Source organism: Dendrobates tinctorius, unplaced genomic scaffold, assembly GCF_039654945.1.
Source record: "Dendrobates tinctorius isolate UK_male_01 unplaced genomic scaffold, ASM3965494v1 ptg000162l, whole genome shotgun sequence".
Classification (NCBI taxonomy): Eukaryota; Metazoa; Chordata; class Amphibia; order Anura; family Dendrobatidae; genus Dendrobates; species Dendrobates tinctorius.
In genome coordinates, this window is record NW_027361829.1 from 71,884,604 (window position 1) to 71,906,124 (window position 21,521).

The 21,521-nt window shown below is 42.0% G+C and overlaps 1 long non-coding RNA gene across 1 annotated transcript in view; it reads left to right on the forward strand.

Annotated features, from left to right (window-relative positions):
* The window catches only part of LOC141052600 (uncharacterized), a 173,178-nt gene that overhangs the window by 15,303 nt on the left and 136,354 nt on the right, over positions 1-21,521 (forward strand). The window contains exon 2 of the long non-coding RNA XR_012220858.1: positions 18,322-18,436. This is a non-coding gene — a long non-coding RNA (uncharacterized lncRNA). The remainder of the gene's footprint in view (positions 1-18,321; positions 18,437-21,521) is intronic.

Here is a 21,521-nt window from a genome sequence, read left to right on the forward strand (position 1 = left end):
ACAAATATCCTGAACTAAAAGTAAAAAATATACTGCAAATAATGCATAAAGGTAATAATAATAATAAGGGTATTTAGTAAACATAATTTTGATCAAAATAATGTACAAGCCATCCCGCCACGTCACGGCAACCCTTGTGGGCCAGTCCCTACTCTAGTATTTAAAACCTTATCACTTGCCAAGTGGCGTGAATGTGAACAAGGGTCGAGCGGCTGAACCACTTGTAACAGCTTAGGCCAGACTGGATGGCTTTCCCAGCTCAGAAAAAGGGGCGGTCACACCCCTATATGCACTGAATGCACAATGAAATGAATAAAAAACAAATCTGAACTGAGACAAGTTAATGTGTATGCACAATGTATGCACAATGTAAGTGCATTTTTTTTATTCATTTCATTGTGCATTCAGTGCATATAGGGGTGTGACCGCCCCTTTTTCTGAGCTGGGAAAGCCATCCAGTCTGGCCTAAGCTGTTACAAGTGGTTCAGCCGCTCGACCCTTGTTCACATTCACGCCACTTGGCAAGTGATAAGGTTTTAAATACTAGAGTAGGGACTGTCCCACAAGGGTTGCCGTGACGTGGCGGGATGGCTTGTACATTATTTTGATCAAAATTATGTTTACTAAATACCCTTATTATTATTATTACCTTTATGCATTATTTGCAGTATATTTTTTACTTTTAGTTCAGGATATTTGTGTTTTTTGCTTTCTGTTTTCTCTGGTTAATGGTCATGTGTTAAAATGCACTTACATTGTGCATACACATTAACTTGTCTCAGTTCAGATTTGTTTTTTATTCATTTCATTGTGCATTCAGTGCATATAGGGGTGTGACCGCCCCTTTTTCTGAGCTGGGAAAGCCATCCAGTCTGGCCTAAGCTGTTACAAGTGGTTCAGCCGCTCGACCCTTGTTCACATTCACGCCACTTGGCAAGTGATAAGGTTTTAAATACTAGAGTAGGGACTGTCCCACAAGGGTTGCCGTGACGTGGCGGGATGGCTTGTACATTATTTTGATCAAAATTATGTTTACTAAATACCCTTATTATTATTATTACCTTTATGCATTATTTGCAGTATATTTTTTACTTTTAGTTCAGGATATTTGTGTTTTTTGCTTTCTGTTTTCTCTGGTTAATGGTCATGTGTTAAAATGCACTTACATTGTGCATACACATTAACTTGTCTCAGTTCAGATTTGTTTTTTATTCATTTCATTGTGCATTCAGTGCATATAGGGGTGTGACCGCCCCTTTTTCTGAGCTGGGAAAGCCATCCAGTCTGGCCTAAGCTGTTACAAGTGGTTCAGCCGCTCGACCCTTGTTCACATTCACGCCACTTGGCAAGTGATAAGGTTTTAAATACTAGAGTAGGGACTGTCCCACAAGGGTTGCCGTGACGTGGCGGGATGGCTTGTACATTATTTTGATCAAAATTATGTTTACTAAATACCCTTATTATTATTATTACCTTTATGCATTATTTGCAGTATATTTTTTACTTTTAGTTCAGGATATTTGTGTTTTTTGCTTTCTGTTTTCTCTGGTTAATGGTCATGTGTTAAAATGCACTTACATTGTGCATACACATTAACTTGTCTCAGTTCAGATTTGTTTTTTATTCATTTCATTGTGCATTCAGTGCATATAGGGGTGTGACCGCCCCTTTTTCTGAGCTGGGAAAGCCATCCAGTCTGGCCTAAGCTGTTACAAGTGGTTCAGCCGCTCGACCCTTGTTCACATTCACGCCACTTGGCAAGTGATAAGGTTTTAAATACTAGAGTAGGGACTGTCCCACAAGGGTTGCCGTGACGTGGCGGGATGGCTTGTACATTATTTTGATCAAAATTATGTTTACTAAATACCCTTATTATTATTATTACCTTTATGCATTATTTGCAGTATATTTTTTACTTTTAGTTCAGGATATTTGTGTTTTTTGCTTTCTGTTTTCTCTGGTTAATGGTCATGTGTTAAAATGCACTTACATTGTGCATACACATTAACTTGTCTCAGTTCAGATTTGTTTTTTATTCATTTCATTGTGCATTCAGTGCATATAGGGGTGTGACCGCCCCTTTTTCTGAGCTGGGAAAGCCATCCAGTCTGGCCTAAGCTGTTACAAGTGGTTCAGCCGCTCGACCCTTGTTCACATTCACGCCACTTGGCAAGTGATAAGGTTTTAAATACTAGAGTAGGGACTGTCCCACAAGGGTTGCCGTGACGTGGCGGGATGGCTTGTACATTATCTTGATCAAAATTATGTTTACTAAATACCCTTATTATTATTATTACCTTTATGCATTATTTGCAGTATATTTTTTACTTTTAGTTCAGGATATTTGTGTTTTTTGCTTTCTGTTATCACTAGCAGAACACACACGGTTCGTTCCAGCACAACCACTTCTCTGGAGTGTTTTGTCTCCAGACACTGAACACTGCTGCCCTTGGAGGCCAGATACTTAAGCCTCAGACCTCACTCTATAGATGTCTACATAAAACTCAGAACATTATACAAATTAGCTGTAACCCTCCTCGCACTTAGTGTGCTGGAGGAAAATCTCTGTGTTTTATTTCACTGACGACATTAAGCATAGTGAAACATACAGTATCTCCACTCTAGCACTTTACCAGTAACTTTGTCACATGTTCCCTCCTCTGCCCACAGCTGGGGTTTTTGGCACCTCACTCGCTAAACAAGGGAGCCTGGACAGGACATCTGTGTTCCAATGCAACTTCTCTGGCCTGTGCTCAACATGAAAATTAAAGTCCTGGAGTGCTAAAAACCAGTTAATCGCTTGGGCATTGTTCCCCTTACTTTTCCTCATCCATCTCAGGGGCGCATGATATGAGACTAGCCTGAACTTCCTGCCTAACAGGTAGTATCTCAGGGTGTTGATGGCCGACTTGATGGCCAAGCACTCTTTTTCTATGATGCATAGTTATTTTCACAGGAGGAAAGTTTCCTACTCAGGTTTAGGACTTTACCAGTAACTTTGACACATGTTCCCTCCTCTGCCCACAGCTGGGGTTTTTGGCACCTCACTCGTTAAACAAGAGAGCCTGGATCTGTGTTCCAATGCAACTTCTCTGGCCTGTGCTCAACATGAAAATTAAAGTCCTGGAGTGCTAAAAACCAGTTAATCGCCGGGGCATTGTTCCCTTTCCCTCATCCATCTCAGGGGCGCATGATATGAGACTAGCCTGAACTTCCTGCCTAACAGGTAGTATCTCAGGGTGTTGATGGCCGACTTGATGGCTAAGCACTCTTTTTCTATGATGCACAGTTGTTTTCACAGGAGAAGAGTTTCCTACTCATGTTTAGGACTGGATGTTTGTCCCCATCTATCTCCTGGGACAACACAGCTCCCACCCTGACATCGGAGACATCCGTCTGTAGAACAAACTCCTTAGTGAAATCCGGTGCGACCAAAACCAGCTGTCTGCACAGGGCGAGCTTCAACTCCTGGAATGCCATCTTAGCTTCTGAAGTCCATTTGACCATTGATGACTTTGTGCCCTTGAGAAGATCAGTCAGGGGGGTGGCTATCATAGTGAAATTTGGAATAAATCGCTGATAGTATCCCACAACTCCCTGAAACACCCTGACCTGCTTTTTGGAAACCAGTTGTGGCCACTTTTGGATTGCCTCCACCTTGTCTACTTGTAGCTTTATCTCACCCCTGTAGCCTAAGTATTTTACCTCTTCTTTCCCCATGGTGCACTTTTTTGGGTTTATGGTAAACCCTGCCTTCCTCAGTGAACTACTCCACTTGTAAGTCAATGGTAGACTATTTTTAGACTATTCTTGTTACTGTCATGTGTAAATATCCATCTATTCATTGAAACCCACCCAAAGTTAAATCACATTAGTAAGAAAAGCAGACAGCTGTGAGCTGGTGTCATTATATCCATAAAGGTTCCCAACCTATTAATAACAGCTCACAGCTATCTGTGTAGCCTATACTGGTTATTAAAAAGGGTGGACCCAAAAAAACTGACATGGAATCCCCCTATTTTTAATAACCAGCTGAGGGAAAGCAGACAGCTGCGAGCTAGTGTTATTTTTCTGGGAAGGGGCCAATATCCATAAAGGGTCCCAGTCTATTAATATCAGCTCACATCTGTCTGTTTAGCCTTTGCTGGCTATTAAAAGTAGGGGGGACCCCACGTCATTTTCTGTTGGGTCCCTCCTTTTTAATAACCAGTAAAGACTAAACAGACAGCTGAATACTGGCCCCCTCCCAGACTATTACCATCATCCGTTAATTGAGCCAGAAATGGTGCATCCATTAAATGCACCAATTCTGATGCTTCTCCTTGGCTCTTCCCGCTTGCCCTGGTGCATTGGCAAGTGGGGTAATAGTTTATGGAGTTGACGTCAGCTGTGTAGTATCCGCTAAAATCAAGTCCAGAGGTTAGTAATAAAGAGGCTTCTATCAGACACCCCCATTACTAACCCCATAGTCAAAAGTAATAAAGACACACACAGAGAAAAGTCCTTTAATTGTACAAATCATTGCCCTACAATTACCCTTTTATTAACATAAAAAATCTAAGTAATCCTCACCTATCCACCATTAATCCATAATGATGAGGTTCCATGACGATCCTCGATTCTCCTACATCTCGATGCAGTGCTGAGCAGTGACATCAGTAATGTGACCACTCACAACAACAGTAGGAGCACACTGAGAGTATTGTGAGAACCTGGCTGCAGTGATTAGAAGTGACGTAATTAAGGCTAACACAGGTTACAGGTGGCAGTTCTCAAGTAAGCTCTGTATGAGCCAACCTGTGAACTACAGTAACCTTACTGCAAGGTCACCAGAGTTCATAGCAACTGGTTCTCATGCTGAGCAATGTAAGTACTGGACTGATGAATGACTGCGAGTCTGGCACTCGGCACTCTGGAACTCAACAGTCTGGCACTCGAGCTACCTTGAGACCCGGTGGCTGTGAACTCAGGGAACTTAAAGGTAATAATCCATAGCCAGAAAAGTGTTGACAATGAAGAAAATAAAAACAGTTTTTATTGATATTACACTAAAATGAGATCAAAGTTAAAACAAGGTGCCTCATGACAAGAAAAAGGACACATGACATACGAGTCGTTGTAACCATTGGAAGGTCTTTTAGTGGCCGAAGTGTGCCCCTTGTTCATGTGCTTCTATGGCCACATTGGACTGCACCCAGCTTGACTGAAAAAAGCAGAAATGGAAAAATTTTTGCAAATTTATTAAAAAAGAAAAACTGAAATATCACATGGTCGTAAGTATTCAGACTCTTTGCTCAGACACTCATATTTAAGTCACATGCTGTCCATTTCCTTGTGATCCTCCTTGAGATGGTTCTACTACTTCATTGGAGTCCAGCTGTGTTTATTTAAACTGATAAGGCTTGATTTGTAAAGGCACACACCTGTCTATATAAGACCTCACAGCTCACAGTGCGTGTCAGACCAAATGAGAATCATGAGGTCAAAGGAACTGGCCAATGAGCTCAGAGACAGAATTGTGGCAAGGCACAAATCTGTCCAAGGTTACAAAAGAATTTCTGCAGTACTCAAGGTTCATAAGAGGACAGTGGCCTCCATAATCCTTAAATGGAAGAAGTTTGGGAACACCAGAAGTTTAGACCTGTGTTGTGAGTTCATTTTCCCCTTCACCATTGAGGTCTGATGAACTCCCTCTTCTGGTGAAGGAATGTAGTGAGGCTGATTACCAAGCACCTGGGCAGGATGATGATGACTGGGTGACGGGAATAACTGACTGTATATAAGGCAGCCGACGCCCTTCTGCCTTGCTGGTGATCTCGCTGAGGGATTCTAGGAGACCTGTCTGATTCCTGCTCCTCAAAAGCTAAGTTTTCTGCTCTACTTTTTGCATTTGTGTTTTGTTTTTGTTTTGCATTGTTTTCCTTGATTTCTGCCATTCCCTGCTGGGGTGAGCTGAATTCCTTTTTGCTCTGTCTTCAGAAAATACCTGAGTACTGATATAGTCTTTTTGAAACCTAGCGTCTTCAGGGCTTTTTTCCCTATCAGCTGTTGGCTCTTGTTTTGATAGGGTTTTGGCGGATTACAGACAGCAGCTTTTCTATCCTGTCCCATCTAGTTAGCTTGGGCCCCATCATTTGCTCAGCCTATCTTTCTATCTGTGTGAGTGTTTTTTCATCTTGCTTCACCGTCATTATATGTTGGGGGCTGCCTATTGCTTTGGGGTCTGCTCTGGGGTAGTTTAGATTTCCCTTTCTGTCTTTAGGCTATGTAGTTCTCTGGCTGTGATCGAGGGGTCTAGGGCACCGTAGGAACCCCCCACGGCTACTGCTAGTTGTTGTTGATAGGTTCAGGGGTCTGCAATCCGATAGCTGCCAACTTCTCTGGTTTTCTGGACTTAGCTAGTATTTCTGTTTTTGCCTCCTACGGTGACTCATTCATAACAGACCTGGCCGTCCAGCCAAACTGAGCAATCGTGGGAGAAGAGCATTGGTGAGAAAGGTAAAGATGAACCCCAAGATCACTGTTGCTGAGCTCCACAGATGCAGTAGGGAGATGGGGGAAAGTTCCAAAAAGTCAACTATCATGGCAGAAATCCACCAGTTGGGCCTTTATGACAGAGTGGCCTGACGGAAGCCTCTCCTCAGTGCCAGAAATATAAAAACCTGCATAGAGTTTGCTACAAAACACATAAAGGACTCCCAGACTATGATAAATAAGATTTTGTGGTCTGATGACACCAAGATAGAAATTTTTGGTGCTAATTCTAAGCGGTATGTGTGGAGAAAATCAGGCACTGCTCATCACCTGCCCACTACAATCCCAACAGTGAAACTTGGTGGTGGCAGCATCATTCCATGGGGGTGCATTTTAGCTGCAAGGACAGGACGACTGGTTGCAATTGAAGGAAACATGAATGCGGCCCAGTACTGAGATATCCTGGATGAAAACCTCTTCCAGAGTGCTCTGGACTTCAGACTTGGCTGGAGGTTCACCTTCCAACAAGACAGTGACCCTAAGCACACAGCTAAAATAACAAAGGAGTGGCTTCAGAACAACTCTGTGATCATTCCTGACTGGCCCAGCAAGAGCCCTGACCTAAACCCAACTGAACATCTCTGGAGAGACCTGAAAATGGATGTCCACCAAAGTTCACCATCCAACCTGATGGAGCTGGAGAGGATCTGCAAAGAAGAATGGCAGAGGATCACCAAATCCAAGTGTGAAAAACATGATATCATGATTAAGGGAGCCTAGTCTCCAGAAACACGTTGATATCAGCTTCTGTCATTTATTGCACTGAAGGTTTTATCCTCTATGTAACAATTTGTGTGAATAAAATTTAATCTTCATGGAATCAGTTGAGCTGGATATTTCTCATTTCTCTGGATGGTTAACCCTTGGACACAGCGGGTCCGTGCTCCTGAAGATAGTGCAATGCAATCATGGGTGAGCTGGAACTTTCTACTTTCGTGAAAAACTTGTTGCATTATTTCTAAGAAGACTCATGACTGTACTAGCTCAAAAGGGTGCTTCTACTAAATACTGAGCAAGGGGTCCGAATACTTATGACTAGAGTTGAGCGAAACATGTCGGCCAGATTCATAAGTCGCCCACTTATGGCAAAGTTGGGTTTCGCCAACCAAAACCCGACCACAGCGTGAAGTCGGCCATGCGGTCGGCAAAACGACCTCCAAAGTCGGATTTCCCAGAATTCTTGCACTTGACTTTTTTGAGCCACTGAGCAAGGACGTACACTGTGGGAAACGAGATGACATGTGCAGCATCCGGGGAGAGAGAGAGATATTTCGCACACTTTAAAAATGCGATCCGGCATGTAAGTGTATTTACTGTCCTCCACTCCATGCCGACTTTGCTTCCCCATTGACTTGCATTGGGTTTCGTGTTTCAGTCGGACCTTCGACTTTTCCCGATAGTCGGCCGATTTCGTTCAACTCGACTTTTGAGAAAGTCGAGTTTCATGAAACCTGACTCGACCCTAAAAAAGGCAAAGTCACTCATCTCTACCTATGACCATGTGATATTTCAGCTTTTCTTTTTTAATAAATTTGCAACAATTTCTACATTTCTGTTTTTTTCAGTCAAGATGGGGTGCAGAGTGTACATTAAAGAGAAAAAAATGAACTTTTTTGAATTTACCAAATGGCTGCAATAAAACAAAGAGTGAAAAATTTAAAGGGGTCTGAATACTTTCCGTACCCACTGTACAGCTTGGAGTTAGAAAATCTGCTTAAAAATGATAATATGGTCAAAATACTGAATTGCCTAATAATTGTGCACACAGTGTGCATGTTTGTAATCCAGTGTATATAATGTGCGTGCTGTAAAGTTACATGTGTATAATACACGTGCTGCTTAGAAACACAACAGATCTCTCTCTTACCCTACTGCATTAAAATTAATGATGTTCACCACTCCACTTCTTTATGTCACAAGGCAAACTTTAATTAGAAGGAAGTATGTTTTCCTTTTTTCTGCTGTCTAAACCTGGGGTTTATCTTACTTACGGTAAGAGCCTCCTGTATGCCTAACATTATGGTAATAAAGGAATTTCAACCTGCAATGGCTCAATCGTACATATGATACACTCCCATAGTCTGGTATTGCAGTGTATTGTAAAACTGACAATCTCCTGTGAAGCTGTGTTAACATGGCATAGAAGGCATACATGTAGTAACAAAGACACAAAGGCCCTCAATAAAACCCCGACTTTCCTGACCACTCATTGGACGATGGTTGGTGGATGAGAAACCCCCTTCCCCATTCCTAATCACTTAAAAGATGTGACTGACAGTGGCATGTAGGGTATGTGCATACAGAGTTTATTGAAGATTGTTTTTAGTTCGTCTGTTTCAAAAAAAGCCTTAAAAATTATGTAAAAAATGCTTGAAGACTCATACTATCCATTTCTTTTGTAAACACCACTTTGCTATTCATTAGTTCAGTCAGGCCCGGACTGGCCCATAGGGTAACAAGGGAATCCCCCGATGGGCCCCTGTGCAGATCTGGGCCCCCCATCCCAATGTGTGGGCAGAACCGACACTGAGTTCAGTCGTTCAATTTTTTTTTTTCATTTTTGAAAATCGTCCTGTTGGAAAAAAGAGAATGCATGTCACTTCTTGAACCTTCTCCTAATGGCTTCCGCTCCAAACTACACATTGTCATTGTCCACCTTGTCAGGAAAGAAATATTCTATAAAGAAGGAGAGTTTCCGTCAATGGATATTCTCATGTTACTCAATTGCTTTAGTTAGATAACATGAAAATAAGCAAGTTTGCAACTGATTTGCTCTTTCTAGCCGCTGTCATTCTCCTGTAATAAGAATTTTTATCTTACATAATGTACAGCTGGTTGCCACAGAGCTTGGTCCCTAGTGCCTGCCAAGAACCTGTCTGAGAGTGCACAGTACTTACATTCCAGGAGAGGGGTTATTGACCTCTTAATCATGGCTCAGTATTGTGCTTGTTCAAGGCCTTGTTATCTTATGTAAATATGTGATAATAGTGCATACACCAGAACAAGCCACTAATAGCCGAATGTGTTACAGCAGAACTTGTGCTGAGCTTTATAGTCCTACTTATACTACAAATACCAAAAAAGAGTCTACTAATATTACAGCTCATCCATTGAAACAATATATAAACCAAAAGAAAAAAAAAAGGAATCAGGAGCAATAGATAAAATATGAAGTTTTTCATTAATATCCAAAAAGGGTAAAATACAAGTTTATGAAAAATTAATCACAAAATTTGAAATATATAAGGGAATCAGCGACACCCAGTTACCACACACAGATATAGGTGAAGGTAAAGATTGCAATACATAAGCAGAGGCATGTAAAGGTAGCCAAAGTGGACATCACCTAACTGAATTAAATATACTGTATATCTTTCTATAAAGAGACATAATTTGTTCACAATATTCATATAAAGTGCAATAGTGCATAACAGAGGCCAGATTTCATAAAAGGGCCTACATATGAACAAAAAGAAGGTATACAGGAAATTGATATATCTAATATATAAAGCTCAAGTGTGTGTATGTATGTAGGTGGTCTTCTCTTCCTTCCTCCCAGTGGATGGCCATGGAACAAGGAGGTGGAATAAGATTCTGCAGGTGAACAACTGGCTACGTCAATGGTGCCGTCAGCAACGATTTGGATTTATGGATCACGGAGTGAAGTACCTTTACGATGGACTACTTGCTAGAGATGGGGTGCACCTTACGAAGACTGGAAAACATGTATTTGGAAGTCGCCTTGCTACACTTGTAAGGAGAGCTTTAAACTAGAACAATGTGGGAAGGGAAGCAAAAAAACAGAAAAAGCCATACACCTCACAAATGCTATTGAGAACTCTGCTATTAGAAGTGGAAAGGAAGAACAAAGACAAAAGAATCTAATTAATAAAAATATTGGAGAAAGAGAAACCAATCACAAACTAAAATGTTTCTATACTAATGCACAAAGCATAGGCAACAAGCAAGGAGAATTGGAACTACTAACACAGGAAAAGAAATATGATGTCACTGGAATCACTGAAACTTGGTGGGACAATACACATGATTGGAATACAAGACTAGAAGGATACAACTTATTTGCAAGAAACAGACTTGATAAACGAGGAGGAGGTGTCGCATTGTATGTTAGAAACGCGTATATCTGCACAGAGATTGAAGCTTCAGAGACTGGGAGTTCTGTGGAAACTGTTTGGGTAAGAATACAAGGACAGAACAATGGAAAGGACACCATTGTACGCATTTACTACAGGCCGCCTGTGCAAGCTGAAGATATGGATGAACTCTTTATGCATCAAATGGCCAAGTTCTCCAAAAAATATGACATAGTTGTCATGGGAGATTTCAACTATCCAGACATTTGTTGGGAATCTCTCTCAGTCAAAACTAAAAGGTCAAGGAAATTCTTATCCTCTCTGGCTGACAACTTTATCGTCCAAAAGGTAGGAGAGAAAACAAGGGGAACTGCTACCTTGGATCTAATCCTTATAAACAGGGAGGAAATGGTTGAGGAGGTAAAAGTGGCTGGGACCCTAGGAGGTAGCGACCATGCCATTTTAGAATTTTGGATAACTAGAGGAGGAAGACCTGTGAAGACTCAGACCTCAAGGTTAGAGTTCAGAAAGGCAGATTTTAAGGGATTCAGAAAGAGAATTGGAGGGATCCAATGGCTGGATATCCTTAAAGACAAAAATGTCCAGGAAGGATGGGAAATCTTGAAAAATGAAATTCTCAAAGCACAATTGTTAACAATTCCGAAAAGAGGGAAGAATAGGAAGCATTTAAGGAAGCCAGGATGGATGAACACAGAACTTAAGCACATGCTAAAAAGGAAGAAAAAAATGTTTATAAGATGGAAAGAGGGAGGCATATCTAAAGAAGAATATAATGCTGTCTGCAGAACCTGCAGGGCACAAATCAGATTACTAAAGCTGACAATGAATTGAGGCTTGCAAGAGATGTTAAAAGCAATAATAAAGGATTTTGTGGATATGTCAAAAGTAAAAGAAAAGTCAAAGATGCTATAGGATTTTTACAGGATGAAAATGATGAAATGGTAAGACAGGATGTTGAGAAGGCCGAACTTTTAAATTCCTATTTTGCATCTGTTTTCTCTCAGAAAGGAAATGTAACATCAACTGTTCTTCACTGTCCTATTAAGGGAATAGAAGAATCCAGGATATCTATAAACAGAAAGATAGTGAAGAAACACTTAGCTAACCTAAATGAATTCAAGTCTACAGGTCCAGATGGATTACACCCCAGAGTACTGAAGGAGATAGCAGAAGAAATTTTTGAACCCCTCTCCATAATCTTTGAAAATTCATGGAGAACAGGAGAAGTTCCAGAAGACTGTAGAAGAGCAAATGTTGTTCCTATCTTCAAAAAGGGGAAGAAGGTGAACCCAGGCAACTATAGGCCGGTGAGTCTGACTTCTATGCCAGGAAAGATCTTTGAACAAATTATTAAACAACATGTATGTCAGTACCTGGATAAGAATGAAGTGATTAAACAGAGTCAGCATGGGTTTGTAACTAATAAGTCATGTCAGACTAACTTAATTTCCTTCTATGACGGAATCACTGATTGGGTGGATCAAGGAAATGCTGTAGATATAGTATATCTTGACTTCAGCAAAGCATTTGACAAAGTATCTCATACAATCCTTATTGAAAAAATGACTAAGTATGGAATGGACAAGGCAACTGTTAGGTGGATTCATAACTGGCTTAGTGATTGGACCCAAAGAGTGGTCGTAAATGGCTGCACATCCAGTTGGGAGAATGTCTCAAGTGGGGTACCACAGGGCTCTGTCCTGGGCCCTGTATTGTTCAACATCTTTATCAATGATTTAGATGAAGGAATTGAGGGTAAACTGATTAAATTTGCTGATGACACAAAGCTAGGAGGGATAGCTAATACTAGAGAAGAGAGAGAGGATTCAAAAAGATATAAATAAACTGGAGAAGTGGGCAGCAACTAACAGAATGGTTTTTAACAGGGAAAAATGCAAAGTACTACATCTGGGCAATAAAAATGAAAAAAGCATATACAGAATGGGAGGAATAGGCCTAAGCAACAGCACATGTGAAAAAGACTTGGGTATACTAATAGATCACAGACTGAATATGAGTCAACAGTGTGATGCAGTAGCAAAAAAGGCAAATGCAATTCTAGGATGTATTAACAGAAGCATACAGTCTAGATCACGTGAAGTCATTATTTCCCTCTACTCCTCTTTGGTCAGACCTCATCTGGAATATTGTGTCCAGTTTTGGGCACCACATTTTAAAAAAGACATCAACAAACTGGAGCAAGTTCAGAAAAGAGCGACCAGAATGGTGACCGGTCTGCAAGCCCTGTCTTATGAGGAAAGGTTGCAGGATTTAGGAATGTTTAGCTTGCAGAAGAGAAGACTGAGAATAGACTTAATAGCTGTCTACAAATATCTAAAGGGCTGTCACATTGTAGAATGATCAACTTTATTCTCATTTGCACAAGGAAAGACTAGAAGCAATGGGATGAAACTAAATGGGAGGAGACACAGATTAGATAGTAGAAAAAACTTTTTGACAGTTAGAGTGATCAATGAGTGGAACAAGCTGCCACGAGAAGTGGTGAGTTCTCCTTCAATGGAAGTCTTCAAACAGATGCTGGACAGACATCTGACTGGGATGATTTAGTGAATCCTGCTTTGAGCAGGGGGTTGGACCAGATGGCCCAGGAGGTCCCTTCCAACTCTACGATTCTATGATTCTATGTATGTATGTGTGTGTATGTCCGGGATTGGCATCTGCACCGTCTCAGCTACAGCCACAAAATTTGGCACAGTCACACGTCTGGACCCCGAGAGTGTCATAGGCTATGCTGTGAGGTGAAATTTTAACCCTGCGCGTTCCAATTCACCAACAATTTTTCCCCTATCTACGTAATGGGGAAAAAGTGTGTGTGTATCAAGCCCCTTCCCTCATTATGATGTCATAATGGTTGCCATGGCGATGCTAATGTCATCATAGGTTGCAAGCCCCACCGCTCATTATGATGTCATAATAGTTGACTATGGGATGGAGGATGTGTGATGGGTATATGGGCACTGGACTATGGGATGGAGGATATGTATGACGGGTATATGGGCACGGAACTATGGTATGGAGGATGTGTGATGGGTATATGGGCACTGGACTATGGGATGGAGGATATGTATGACGGGTATATGGGCACGGGACTATGGGAAGGCGGATATGTATGATGGGTACATGGGCATGGGACTATGGGATGGAGAATATGTATGATGGGTATATGGGCATGGGCCTATGGGTTGATGGATATGTATGATGGGTATATGGGCATGGGACTATGGGATGGAGGATAATTATAATTTGTTATAACTAACCACAGTTAGTTACTATGCCCGGGCAGCGCCAGACTCTTCAGCTAGTCTAATATATAAAGCTCAAGTGTGTGTATGTATGTATGTATGTACAGTGGGGAAAAAAAGTATTTAGTCAGTCAGCCATAGTGCAAGTTCCACCACTTAAAAAGATGAGAGGCGTCTGTAATTTACATCATAGGTAGACCTCAACTATGGGAGACAAACTGAGAAAAAAAAATCCAGAAAATCACATTGTCTGTTTTTTTTTCATTTTATTTGCATATTATGGTGGAAAATAAGTATTTGGTCAGAAACAAGCAATCAAGATTTCTGGCTCTCACAGACCTGTAACTTCTTCTTTAAGAGTCTCCTCTTTCCTCCACTCATTACCTGTAGTAATGGCACCTGTTTAAACTTGTTATCAGTATAAAAAGACACCTGTGCACACCCTCAAACAGTCTGCCTCCAAACTCCACTATGGTGAAGACCAAAGAGCTGTCAAAGGACACCAGAAACAAAATTGTAGCCCTGCACCAGGCTGGGAAGACTGAATCTGCAATAGCCAACCAGCTTGGAGTGAAGAAATCAACTGTGGGAACAATAATTAGAAAATGGAAGACATACAAGACCACTGATAATCTCCCTCGATCTGGTGTTCCACGCAAAATCCCACCCCGTGGGGTCAGAATGATCACAAGAACGCTGAGCAAAAATCCCAGAACCACGCGGGGGGACCTAGTGAATGAACTGCAGAGAGCTGGGACCAATGTAACAAGGCCTACCATAAGTAACACACTACGCCACCTTGGACTCAGATCCTTCAGTGCCAGACGTGTCCCACTGCTTAAGCCTGTACATGTCCGGGCCCGTCTGAAGTTTGCTAGAGAGCATTTGGATGATCCAGAGGAGTTTTGGGAGAATGTCCTATGGTCTGATGAAACCAAACTGGAACTGTTTGGTAGAAACACAACTTGTCGTGTTTGGAGGAAAAAGAATACTGAGTTGCATCCATCAAACACCATACCTACTGTAAAGCATGGTGGTGGAAACATCATGCTTTGGGGCTGTTTCTCTGCAAAGGGGCCAGGACGACTGATCCGGGTACATGAAAGAATGAATGGGGCCATGTATCGTGAGATTTTGAGTGCAAACCTCCTTCCATCAGCAAGGGCATTGAAGATGAAACGTGGCTGGGTCTTTCAACATGACAATGATCCAAAGCACACCGCCAGGGCAACGAAGGAGTGGCTTCGTAAGAAGCATTTCAAGGTCCTGGAGTGGCCTAGCCAGTCTCCAGATCTCAACCCTATAGAAAACCTTTGGAGGGAGTTGAAAGTCCGTGTTGCCAAGCGAAAAGCCAAAAACATCACTGCTCTAGAGGAGATCTGCATGGAGGAATGGGCCAACATACCAACAACAGTGTGTGGCAACCTTGTGAAGACTTACAGAAAACGTTTGACCTCTGTCATTGCCAACAAAGGATATATCACAAAGTATTGAGATGAAATTTTGTTTCTGATCAAATACTTATTTTCCACCATAATATGCAAATAAAATGAAAATAAAAACAGACAATGTGATTTTCTGGATTTTTTTTCTCAGTTTGTCTCCCATAGTTGAGGTCTACCTATGATGTAAATTACAGACGCCTCTCATCTTTTTAAGTGGTGGAACTTGCACTATTGCTGACTGACTAAATACTTTTTTTCCCCACTGTATGTGTGTGTGTATGTCTGGGATTGGCATCTGCACAGTCGCAGCTACAGCCACAAAATTTGGCACAGTCACACGTCTGGACCCCGAGAGTGTCCTAGGCTATGTTGTGAGGCGAAATTTTAACCCTGCGCGTTCCAATTCACCAAACAATTTTGCCCCTATCTACATAATGGGGAAAAAGTGTGTGTGTATCAAGCCCCGCCCCTCATTATGATGTCATAATGGTTGCCATGGCGAAGCTGATGTCATCATAGGTTGCAAGCCCCGCCGCTCACTATGATGTCATAATGGTTGACTATGGGATGGAGGATGTGTGATGGGTGTATGGGCACTGGACTATGGGATGGAGGATATGTATGACGGGTATATGGGCACGGGACTATGGGATGGCGGATATGTATGATGGGTATATGGGCACGGGACTATGGGATGGAGGATATGTATGATTGGTATATGGGCATGGGACTATGAGATGAAGGATGTGTGATGGGTATATGGGCACTCGACTATGGGATGGCGAATATGTATGATGGGTGTATGGGCATGGGACTATGGGATGGAGAATATGTGTGATGGGTATATGGGCATGGGACTATGGGATGGAGGATGTGTGATTGGTATATGGGCACTCGACTATGGGATGGAGGATATGTATGATGGGTATATGGGCACGGGCCTATGGGATGGTGAATATGTATGATGGGTATATGGGCACGAGACTATTGGATGGAGGATAATTATAATTTGTTATAACTAACCACAGTTAGTTACTATGCCCGGACAGCGCTGGGCTCTTCAGCTAGTATATATATAAAGCTATCTCTATATCCTTTATCTACAGGGGCACAATATCTTCTCAATACTCATATAAAGTGCAATAGTGCATAATATATTAGTCCAAAAGAAGAAATAAGCATAGTGCATAGAGAAAAATTTGTTCCGATGTCAGTCACGACCGCAGCCCACACTACAGATAGATTGGTGTTTGTTTATAGGTTGACTATTTATCTCGTGCATGTATTCACCTCTGGCTTCATCTCCCTGGACAATAGCTATCCTTTATACTGTCTCATGGCCTCCTTGTCTGAGAATATTTAGTTTTTCCTGTTTCAGGATCATTTTTATTGTTGCAGATTGGTGGATATATACTACTACTACTGTGGTGCTAATAAAAATATGAATATCTTATAGCCTACATATTGTAATATATTGTTTATATGCTTTAATAAAAATATGGATATCTTATAGCCTACATATTGTAATATATTGTTTATATGCTTTGATATAGTGTGGTCATTAGACCAAGGGTGGAAAGTATTGCAAATATGAAATATGGTTGTTTGAATCCAAACACGATATTGCAATATACTATGGTGTAATATCATTAATGCTGAACTTTGATACTGAGACACAAAGCGTTTGCTCTCTGTCAATACCATAAGACAAGGAATTGTTCTGTGGTCTTTGAAGTTCTGTGTTTCAAAGATTCATTATCCTGATTTGCACGCAAGTGACCCCTGTTGACAAACAGTGATAGATACTGAATACTTTCACTTGGGGGGTGTTGATGGGAAGGAGCTTTCCAAATAATTCTGTGTGGTGTATTCTTACACATGTGCTAGGACAATAGGAATAACAACTGTATAGATAATGAATATTTATGCTGCTTGAACAAGGAAGTCTTGTGCTCAATAATAGTATGATTCTCGAAGACAAGAGAGACCAAAATGTTATGGTCTCATGTACCAATGGTCATGCATGACATCAATAATCGAGGACCGATTGTGATACCCATGAGACATGTATGCGTGTGTGCCTGGGTTACGATAGGTATCCAGTTTTCAGAATAGGTGATTATGGAAGTCATGCTACCCATATGTTACCATCTTAGAGCGCTATGCTATGAGCATGAAGAGTTAACTTTGTAACAAGCAACATATGTTGAACTTTGAACAGTGATAGACAACTTTGACAAGTTGACCAGAGGCAAACAGAGCCTGGGTTATGATCAATAGCAAAACAACCCTGATGCATTGTGCTATTGTTAAGAGACATGCTAATGGCAAGCGAATCTCTGGTTGGTGCAAACAAACTAAGATTGTAGTAGTCTATAATAAACAGACTTTGAAGTCTTGTGCTGTTATCAAGGCAACACCCAACAGTGCAATTTCAAGATTCTGGTGCAGCCTAAACATACTGCACATATGTTATAGGGGAGGGTTGTGTATAAAAAGGTGGACCCGGTTCAGAGAGGTAGGGACATTTCCAGAAGGTATCGTGGGTGCACGGTTTCTGTGATGACAAGACCAGAGTATTTCCTTCTCGCTGACACTGTGGTTCCTCCAGTGGAGAAGTGATGTTACAATGCTTGGTAATGTATAGTATGGATGCTTATTTCTCTATGTACTATAATTCATAATAATTGTATGATTTACATGAAATGAATTAGCAAAACAGGGTAATATTATATCTGCCATTCCATTAATTTGGTGTTTTATCATTTAAATTAATCATTGTATAATAAAATTGTGTCATATCCAAGTGGTGCCTTCTTTAAAGCCGTATCCGAACCTTATTGCTAAACAGTTGGCAATACAACTACTGATATATATTAGATTATATATTTATTATATATACAGTATATTAGATATCTATTTATATAATTGCCTTGTAAGGTTTTCATTTCCTTTTCTGTCCAGATGTCACCGTATCCCAGAATTCCAAGAGGAGGAAGTTCACCGACCGCCATATTGGGAAACCCAAGTGATGGATGTCTCAACATGGAAACTGTGGCTGGTACCAACCTATTGCACGGTACCACGAGCGGAACACCGTTGCACCACACACACACTCTGTATGCTGTATGCACCACACACACACACTCTATATGCCATACGCACCACACACACACACTCACACACTCTTACACACTCACACACACTCACACACACTCTCACACACACACTCACACTCACATTCTCTCACACTCACAGTCACACACACTCACACTCATTCACAGTCAATCACACACACACACACTCACGCAACCTCTTGCGTAGTTCCACCAGCAGAACACCGTCACACTGCGCCTGCGCAAATTCCGCGCAGGTGCAGTGAATCATTCAGCTGATCCCGGCGGCAGATGCACAACATGTCTACAGGTCGAGGAAGCCGGTCACATTAAAGAGGTTTCCCATGAATGAAAGTTCATTTTAAAAATTGCCTGTGTCTGACCATGTACGGAACATACCACATCTCCTGGGCAGGGGAGGAAGCGAAAAACAATACTGACATTACAGCAGGGGATCACAGAGGATTCATTTTGTGAGGTAAAATATTTCACTGACTGTTTTTAAACAATATTTTACCTCACAAAATGTATCCTCTGCAATCTCCTGCTGTAATGTCAGTATTGTCTTTTGCTTCCTCCCCTGCTGGTATGTTCTGTACACTGTCAGACATAGGGGTGAGAGAGAAACAATCACTGACCTCAGGGAGACCAGTCAAAGAAAACACTGCGGCAGCCGGCAAAGACGCTCAATCACAGTGAAATCCTAGGTGCAATGCTCCCTGGGAAATACGAATATGCAAATAAAGTCCGTGGAGCCTCATTTAAGTGTCTCAAACATGGGACTAGCCAGATCTTCATCCAGGGAAGGACCCAGCAAAGGGGTGGCTCCTTTCGGAAACCACCATTACCACCATATTAAGTGGCCCTTTAAGTCAATATCCAGCTCTTTACGAGTTTACAGATATGACAAGGGAAATACCAAGGCCAGGTATCCATCCACAGACAGCTGTTTCGGAGTGTTGCCCCTCATCAGTGTGGAGTAGGATTCTGGCTAGGTGGGAGAAAAGCCTAGTATAACAACATCACGAAACAATCACTGACCTCAGGGAGACGACCAGTCTTCCTGGAGGAAGATCTGGCTAGTCCCGTGTTTGAGACTCTTAAATGAGGCTCCACGGACTTTATTTGCCTATTTGTATTTCCCAGGGAGCATTGCACCTAGGATTTCACTGTGATTGAGCACCTTTACCGGCTGCCGCAGTGCTTTCTTTGACTGGTCTCCCTGAGGTCAGTGATTGTATCATGATGTTGGTCTACTAGGCATGGCTCTATCTAGCCAGAATCCTACTCCACACTGATGAGGGGCAACTCCCCGAAACAGCTGTCTGTGGATGGATATCTGGCCTTGGTATTTCCCTTGTCATATCTGTAATCTCGTGAAGAGCTGGATATTGACTTAAAGGGCCACTTAATATGGTGGTAATAGTGGTTTCCAAAAGGAGCCACCCCTTGGCTGGGTCTTTCCCTGAAGGAAGATCTGGCTATTCCCGTGTTTGAGACTCTTAAATGAGGCTCCATGGACTTTATTTGCATAGGGGTGAGAGAGACAGAGCACAGGGGGAAGATAGCTCAAATGGGACAGGACATGAGAGGAGAACACAGCACAGGAAGGAGAGAGACAGCAGACAAGGGGGATAGCACATGGGGTAGACAGGTCAAAGAAGAGAGTACAGACGGGTGAGAACTCAACACATGGGGAAAGAGAGAGTGGATAGGTGGGTGAGCACATGGGGGGAGAGTGTTGTGAGTTCATTCTCTGGTTCACCAGTTGTGAGTTCTCCTTCCAGACTCCCTCTGGTGGTAACAGGAGGTAGTGAGGCTGATTTAATCAGTGGAGATCTGCCACCTGAGAATGAGGATGATGATTGGACCTCAGGAATCTCAGATTGGATTTAAGACAGCTGACACCCTATTCAGTTGCTGGTGATTCCTCCTGGCTTGTCAGCTCTTGGTTTTTAGCTCTGTTCCAGTCATCTAGGGCTGGGTTTTTCTGCTGGTGTTCACACTTGATTTTGTTGGTCTATTCAGTTTTTTTTGTGTTCAGCCAGCCCCGGCTGGGGGCTGTGCTGAGTTTCCACTCTTATTTAACAGTATTTTGCCAATTTGCTTTTTGTCCCTTACTAGTTTGGTCTCTTTTTGCTCTGTCTCAGAATATTTCAGAGTGCTGATATAGTGGGAGAAGTCTAGTGACTTCAGGGTTAATTTTGCTATCGGAAGTGTTGGACATTGTTTTGTAGGGTTTGTAGGGTTTTGGGCAGATTGCAGACAGTGTCTTTCCTTTCCTCTCCTGTCTGGTTAGTTTGGGCTCCATCATTTGCTCAGCCTATTTTCCTGCCTGTGTTTGTGTTTTCATCTTGTTTCACCGTCGGTACATGTGTGGGGGCTGTCTATTCCTTTGGGGTCTGTTCTGGGGCAGTTGGTTTTCCCTTTTCTTGCTTTAGGCTTATTTAGTCCTCCGGCCGTGATGAGGCGTCTAGGTTCATCGCAGGCATGCTCCACGGCTGCTGCTAGTTGTGTGGTAGGATCAGGGATTTGCAATCTGCATAGTTACCAACCTCTCTGGTTTTTCTGGGCTTAGCATGTTTAGGTTTTTTCCTCCTCGGTGACCCATTCATAACAGGAGAGTTTCTCAACGCTGCAAAGCCTGCCCCCATCCTGACATTACCGCCCTCCATCTCGGGCCTCCATCTAGTTTATTATACGGGTCTTTGCGTGTGGAGTGAGTGTGGCTATGCAGAGTGGGTGGGGCTATGTGGAGTGAGCGTGGCTGACACATACACACACATACACTCAGCTTTATATATTAGATAGGCAAGATAAAATTCACTGAGGTCTGATCTTATTCTTACCTGGCAAATATTACTGAGGAGTATTCAACAATCCAACTGCAGATATCTGTCTCCAGGAGCGCTGTTATTTTATCATTTCAATGTTTCCAATTCCATGGAAATGTCCTGAATGAAAAATACTGTTTCATTTTCTTGCTGTCACAGTGTATTATATATAATAGGTGCTGACAGCTCATCCATTCTAAAATATTTATACTTG